The sequence below is a fragment of the Dermacentor variabilis genome, chromosome 9 (genome assembly GCF_050947875.1).
Source record: "Dermacentor variabilis isolate Ectoservices chromosome 9, ASM5094787v1, whole genome shotgun sequence".
NCBI classification, from domain to species: Eukaryota; Metazoa; Arthropoda; class Arachnida; order Ixodida; family Ixodidae; genus Dermacentor; species Dermacentor variabilis.
The window spans coordinates 7,476,301-7,484,337 of record NC_134576.1 but is presented as its reverse complement, the minus strand read 5'-3'; the positions used below and the strand labels follow the sequence as shown (position 1 = coordinate 7,484,337).

Here is an 8,037-nt window from a genome sequence, read left to right as displayed (position 1 = left end):
TTCGTCCCTCTAACTTTCGTTCTTATACTGCCCTTAACGCCTTAATTACAGCGTCAGTGAAAAGGCGCCTCACATAACATGACAATGAACTTGAAGAGCTGATTAGTGCCCTCCACTCCGCGCCCTCCAATTGAAAACACTACTGATTTCCAAATTAAACTACACAAACAGATCGCACAACCCAAACTAATCACAGAACGTCGTTTTCTTGAAGGCAAAACCCTGCAACACTTACATGACAAAGGGCAGCGGCAGCACATTCAGAACAGCCGCTATCATACCACAGCGCAATGCAAGTGCGATAACGTTATTATGCCCGGCTGAAACAGATCGCACAACCCAAACTAATCACAGAATGTCGTTTTCTTGACAGCAAAGCACTGCAACTCTTACATGACAAAGGGCAGCGGCAGCACATTCAGAACAGTCGCAAACAGACCATAGTGCCATGCGAGTGGGATAACGTAACTATGCCCGGCTTCACGAATAACGTGGCCGCCTTGATCACATAACAATTGAAAACACTACTGATTTCCAAATTAAAACCACACAAACATATCGCACAACCCAAACTGATCACAGAATATCGTTTTCTTGACAGCAAAACACTGCAACACTTACATAGCAAAGGGCAGCGGCAGCACGTTCAGAACAGCCGCAAACACACCACAGCGCAATGCGAGTGCGGTGACGCGACGACGCCATGACGACGCGACTATGCCCCGGCTCGCCCGGCTGCCCCGCATCACGAATCACGTGGCCACCTTGGTCACATGATTTGACGACGGTATCGCCACCTTGCGCAAGGTTGGATCGCGTTGATGGGTTGTTGAATATTGTAGAAGCCGCTAAAGAGGCTGACGCGCCGTGGCGTTGGCGTTTTGAGTCGTTTGCAAAAAATATTCACCCCTCGCTTTTAAGCTGTCTGGCTTCCAACGTTATCAAAACGTATTCACCCCTCGTTTTTAAGCTATCTTGTTTGGAACGTCTTTGATGCGTCGATTTTGGTCAAAAATCCGTTTCAGACGTTGAATCCCTTAATACGACGTTTTCAAGACTTCGTGTGCTACCTGGGAAGGATGACGTTCCACGTCCGCCGCCAAGGTCTGTGAGCGGTGGCGCTGGCTAACACTCCCAGGGTTTACTAGTACACATAAATACCCAAGAAAGTTGATGGGGAAACAACGCCGCGGTAGCTCAATTGGCAGAGCATCGCACGCGAAATGCGAATGTTGTGCGATCGGTTCCCTACTGTGGCAAGTTGTTTTTTCATCCACTTTAATTTCCATTAATTTATCGTTTCTCCATTCCATTTATTAAGCACAACTAATTTCCCCTATGTTGTCCTTGGTATCAGTGCTTCTTGGCTTCTCATGATATGACTAATAAATATCGGGCCCCATGGTTAACCCCCTTTCTTCTCGTTTATTACATAACGGGGGTCTCGAATCCGGCAACATTGATGCCTTCAGATAGCATATGTGGGTTTATTGACCAATTGCCTTCAACCAAAAAGATCACCTTCTCGTGATGCCTGCGGCAGCGAGGACTTTCCGCGTCCGCCGCCAAGGTCTGTGAGTGGTAGCGCTGGCTAACACTCCCAGGGTTTTACTAGTACACATACATACCCAAGAAAGTTGATGAGGAAAAAGCGCCGCGGTAGCTCAATTGGTTGAGCATCGCACGCGAAATGCGAATGTTGTGGGTTTGGTTCCCACCTGCGGGAGATTGTTCTATCATCCACTTTAATTTCCATTAATTTATCGTTTCTCCATTCCATTTATTAAGCACAACTAATTTCCCCTATGTTGTCCTTGGTATCAGTGCTTGTTGGCTTCTCATGATATGACTAATAAATATCGGGCCCCTCGGTTAACACCCTGTCTTCTCGTTTATTACATAACGAGGGTCTCGAATCCGGCAACATTGATGACTTCAGGTAGCATATGTGGGTTTATTGACCAGTTGCCTTCACCCCAAAAGATCACGTTCTCGTGACGCCTGCGTCAAGAAGGACGTTCCACGTCCGCCGGCAAGGTCTGTGAGTGGTGGCGCTGCCCTTACAAAAATTTTTAGTAACATTTTATAAACCGTCTTTAGACAAATGTTACTAGAACCTATCGACATTCTATAAACCGTCTTTAGACACCGTAACAACTTCCTAGTAACCTCCTACCGACTATTGGCCACCGATATTGAATTGAAAGTATAGATATAAAATGTCGATAGAATTCTTACCGACTGCTTATTATCTGATGTCGGTAGAAAGTGTCAACTATGAAGCGACTTTTTATTGACTACCTTTATACTTCCTAACAACATGCTAGTAACATCCTGTCGACTATTCGCCACAGACAAATGGTTGACAGGATGTTACTAGGAAGTCGTTAGGATGTATAAAGGTGGTTAATAAAAAGTCGCTTCACAGTTTTTAGAAAGTACATAAAAATTTTATTCAGAGGTAATTACTTTTGCAATTATATATTGCAAAAATAAGCTTTAATTGTCTCTGAATAAAATCTTTATGTACTTCCTAAAAGCTGTGCAGCGACTATTTATTAACCACCTTTATATATCCTAACGACTTGCTAGTAACATCCTGTCAACTATCTGTTTGTGGCGAATAGCGATTGCCAAGTGGCTAGGTGTGACATGCAACAGAAGAAGACAGGTTTACATTTGTGCTTGAACACATCCATTTAATATCCCCGGGCTAGTAATGAGGACGAGTTCTCCAGCTGCCTTGGAAGTAGGCTGAAATGTTGCGTTATGTAGTCTAGAAAAGAGAAGAAAAAAGGCAATATATTAGTTTTGCTACAGTGACATTGCAACACACCATGCATCTGTTTCTTAAAAAGGAAGTGCACAAGACAAGTTTTCAACCCTGTGAGCTCTAAACATCTCCACCTGTTTTTTGCAAAGTCCTAAAATGCATGAAATAACTGAATTAGTGCATTAGAGCTGGGAACGTGACGAATGTGCGTAACATCAACAGATGCATGACACATAAGCTCTATCATACCAATTGTCATCTACAAACAAAAGCTGTAAATCAACTTCAGTTTAATGAACTTCGATATTCGTATTGTGACCAGTACATGGAAGTTTCATGTGTGAATTATCTTAGCAAGGCAAGGTGCCACTCAGAACTGTGCTGCAGCTTTGCTTGGGCACAGGTACATAGAAGAGTTGACTTTTGTGTTGCACTTAAGAACCACGAAATGATACAAGCAACATGTAAGCAGTTGAACAGGCATTATGGACGTTCTACAGCAAGATTAGAAAATGCCTTTGCTGTGCAGGCAGACATTGTCAAAGCGAGCTTGTTACTAAACATGTTAGCTTTCCACAAGACAGGATATTATATTATCAGTGCATTCATATGACCAGGGCCTCTATCACAAAAATACATATGCCAACAGTAATGACAATTTTCTAGTTATGGTGGCAAAGCTTGCATTATAATATGCTATTATAATCAGGTTAATAGCTATTTTAGCTGGAAAGAAAGGAGTATACCCTAAGATAGCAGTGAAATTGCCATGAAAGGAGTTTTGTTGAAAACTGCACAAAGAATATTAAGATGCTTCTTTGTGACACACATACTTAGTTTGGTGTTGACCTTCTTGGAATCCAACGGATCTTTCTGTGGAAGGCATTTGACAGCCGCCCAAAGAAGCACCTCCCTTCAACGTCTTCTATTGAAAAAGGGGCTTTAAGGAGGCCCTCCGCGAAGTGAAAGCCTGAGTTGTTAGCATCCAGGCACAGCCTCTTCAGCAGGTCCTTTTCAACATATACACCGCCACCGAAGTCTACCTGTGAAACAATACAAGCACAGATTCATTTTATAGACGTATGATCAAGGAATGTTTAGGAAATAGGGCAAGGTTTGCAAAAACAGAAGTAGCTGCTCTTGTTGATTCGGTTTAAAGAACAAAGCAGCCTTACGTATACCATACATGCATTGTACTGAGCTGTGTACTTTTACGTAAGACTAGAAAGTATTGGGAACTTCAATGCGAAAGAAAGACATGCATCTGCCTAGAACTAAGCAAATGTGTGCCACCCCTTGACACAGAGTGAGATCTGGTGCTGTTTTAGTGATTAGCAGACATTGAAAGCTTCAAGCCTCATCGAGTATTGGGCCAAGCTGTGCTCGAGAACTATCAAACAAGATGCAGTTGTCTTCACATACAATTCTGACTTCCCTTTGCAGACATACAGTTTTCAATTTACTGACTGCACTTGGGTGTAAAGATTTTGTCTGACAGAGCGAATAAACCACATACACAAGCAGCATTTTCATAGTTAGCATAGTCTTTAATAGGTACTGATACCTTGAATTTAGAAAGCCCTGTATATTGGGCCTCAACAAACTAATTTCATAAAAGGTTTGTCAACGTAGAAGCATAGAACTTTATAGTCATTAGAAGACAGGTGAAAGGAGTTAATTATTGCAATTATTACTGAAAATTAAATTTTAGACAGCTCATCCCAATGAGAAATTGATGCAAGCAGTTTGTACATGACATGTCACATAAGCATTTAGATATCAAAAATAGGGATTAGAGAAAACCTTCCCTTAGAGGTTCATTAGTGCAAGCGGCCATGCCCTCCAGGAGACAACTTCTTTTCCTGTAGGCAGAAAGAGGCTCGAGTATTTTATTGACACATATATGTGCCCATGCATATATGTTATCTCTGTTGTAAACTTTTTTTTTCATGTACATGCAAGATGTGTTTATAACATCTCATTGTGCACAAAAATTGCGTAATAATTTAAAGACCGCGACTTTGTAGCGATGCTATTCCTTTTCGCTATTCGTTAGTAGTCTGACCGACGCCCCGGCCCGTGCTACGTACTGCAACTGCCGGCCGTTAGCGGTGGGCGAGAAGAGTGATATAGAATCGCAGTCTTTAAATTATTACGCACTGCCGTAACCTACGATTGCAAGAGCTGACATCTCGTTATTAAGATTTGGTTGGTCTGTGTTTCTTAAGGGCCGGCGTCTGATTGAAATGTCTAGATTAAAAATAAACCTCGTTATTGTAATATCGGCCTATATACGCTCTGTAACATAGAAGACAAATACGCGAAGACACTCAAGAACATAAATACACACAGGTTCTCGCGACGCGGACCTCCAAACCGAACTGTATACATACAAAAACCTTCATACAAGCTTCTATCTGCTTAAGCGTCAAACATAGCAATCGTGTGTCAACGCGCGAAGACCATGATACATCGACGTATACATTACAGATGTACTGTACTTGCGGGAATGCCTATATAGCGAATAACTTCTTGCCAGGAAACTACCGAACGAACACCAACTTTCAATGTGTTTTCATAATTGTGTGCCCATTCAGGCATAGCAATCAAGGCGGGTAGCAGAATGCAAGTACGCTGTAACATCAGAGGAAGCTTTCGTGAAATTGCTTGCTAAATGTGCACAGCAACATGGCTAACATACGATAGGAAAGCGCTTTGCTCTAGCTAGTTACACAACGCTCATTACGTACATCATAAGCTTCAAGAATGCGCGCAAGCGCCAAACTTGCTAACCTTTCAAGACTTGGCAAACGCTCCTTCGTCTAACAGGTACAGAGGCACCGACGTTTCTCTGGCGCAAGCACTGTAGAACTTCCGATGAACTCCAGCTCCACAAAAGCACAACCTTCAACAGTCTTCCATACACTACGATTCGAAGCCCCAGTGCCAGACTTTTTCACGAGAGCGCGGGCAGGCAGAGGCAGCTCGGCAGAACAAAGGCAGCTCGGACGGGCGCTGTACTAAGGCACTCACTGTCGACACTGGTGGATCGCTCGAAACACACGGCGAACTAATGGCGTTACACGAGTCCGGAGGGTTCGGGATGGCTACTGCACACGACAAGGAGCACATATTGTCTAGGCATGCACTTCTAAAATATAACTCAAAGACCACCTAAATGCAAGGAACATTCACTACAACCAACGTGGTGTGTCGACCAAACAAATACTACCGTAGCGCCACTCTGCGGTTTTTAGAAAAATGAATCTTAAATGAAAAAATTGCGTGTTTTTTCCTAATAACATTTCGTAGGGTCTTTTAATAGATTTGTTGGGTCCAAAAGTGTGTATATTGTACTTTGTGATGCGAAGTTTAAGGAAATGTATATATAATAAAAACGAAGCGAATGTTGCCTTCAAGATTCGCAATTGCTTCAGGTGCATGCAGCTTGCAAAAGCACGACCTTCGAGATCAGACTTTGTCACTCAAAGGAAGCCGTAGCTGGGAGGCGGACAGGAATTTAGGCCCCAATCGTTGGGTTTACAGTGTCTAGGTAGGCTTCCTTATTTATAAAGAATATACAGGGACTTAAGCCGAACCATGAGCGAGCTATACAGACACACGCGGTACGATTCGGTGTCCGATCCGACGTGCGGCGCTGCATGCTCCGGCGATGCGTGGGGGGGGGGGGGGGGGGCATACGTTGCGTGCACATGTGCAATGTGCACATAGCGTGCATCCGAACGATTGAGCCGCGCGTAAGCTGCGCCCACATCCAGCTCCCCAGCTTGAGTTCATATCCACGTAGAGAAACGCAATATAAACAGCTCTGCACAACACTGCTTCGCTTTACGCGAACACTGTCGATAAAATTATCGCCCTGCGAGTGACAGAACACTTCACGACGGCGCCTTGTCCACTGACGGCTCCACTAAAGGCAGCGATAGGGCCGGTAGGCATAGCTAGGCGGACGCTGCGGCCGACGGCGCTTGCGATCCAGCCCGAGCTCGTCGAAGAGTGCTTATTTTTGCCAAAACAATTAACACTGTACACACTAGGTCGGTCGTAATTAAATACAATTGGTTTACTAGACGCAGTAGTTGCGAAGGGCAAACGTGCAAGCGAAGCGAGCGGCCTCGCTCAGACGGTCGGTGTGGGATGTCTGCCCGCGAAATGCCCTCGCGTTGCGCCTCCCGATCTCGCCAGTCGTCCGTTCCCGCGCTTCGGCACGGCAAAACACCTCGATTCGGGCTGCCGTTTCGGCGCGTCGGACGCCGGGTCGGACACCGAATCGGACCGTGTGTCTCCCGCTTTGGTTGGCGAACACGAGCCGATCAGCGCGCTGTCCGTGCAGCTCCGTCTGCTTGCAATGGTGCATGGCCTACGGACTTCTTTGACACCTACTGAGCACGAATTCATGATCACCGCTCATATGCACGCTTGCCATGGCGCCAGCTGTTGTGTTTTCGAGAATACGTGCCCTCATGTTGAATTGGTGGGACCATATTTCCTCTTAGCGTCCGGTATTAGAAGCACTTTTTTTCTATGAACATTCTACTATCATCTGTTACTAGGAAGTTGATTAAAAATTAGGAAAACAGTTACTGTGCAAAAAAGCATTTTTTTAAAGCAGCCAGTCTTTGCATATTCATTTATAGTTGAGATTATGTTATCTGTTCATTTCTCACTAAATCATTTTTAACAACTTTCTAGTAACCAGTGTTACTAGAAAGTTGATTGAACATTGAGGAAATTTACACCTGTGCATGAAACAAGACTGTCTTGCACCAGCCATGTTCACTGAATAATTATAACCTTATTTAATAATATTCATGCATGTTTTGTAACTTGGGTTATGTACTTTAAGAACATAATTATTTTTATTGACTTCCTATTGAATGGTGTTTCTAAAAAGTTAAAATAGTGTGTCTTAACTTTCTAGTAACTTTCTTTTTACATACTGAAGTTAGAAAAGTAGCAACCAACTTTCTTTTGACAAACGTTACTAAAAAGTAAAAGTCAATAGGATGTTACTAAAGTTGATAGGAAGTTGATAAAAGTTCTAAAGAAAGTAAGGAAGCATTTTTGTATGGGTGGCTAACACTCCCAAGGTTTACTAGTACACATAAATACTCAAGAAAGTTGATGGTGAAACAGCGCCGCGGTAGCTCAATTGGTAGAGCATCACACGCGAAATGCGAAGGTTGTGGGTACGATTCCATCCTGTGCCAAGTTGTTTTTCATCGACTTTATTTTCCATTAAT

At 43.6% G+C, this 8,037-nt stretch overlaps 1 long non-coding RNA gene across 1 annotated transcript; it reads right to left on the bottom strand.

Moving 5' to 3' along the window:
- Positions 1-2,573: 2,573 nt before the first annotated feature.
- LOC142558598 (uncharacterized) lies at positions 2,574-5,781 on the bottom strand. Its single transcript, XR_012823042.1, has 3 exons — positions 5,567-5,781; positions 3,607-3,816; positions 2,574-2,776 (listed from the first exon to the last, which is right to left on the bottom strand). It is a non-coding gene; the product is annotated as an uncharacterized LOC142558598 (long non-coding RNA).
- Positions 5,782-8,037: the final 2,256 nt, after the last annotated feature.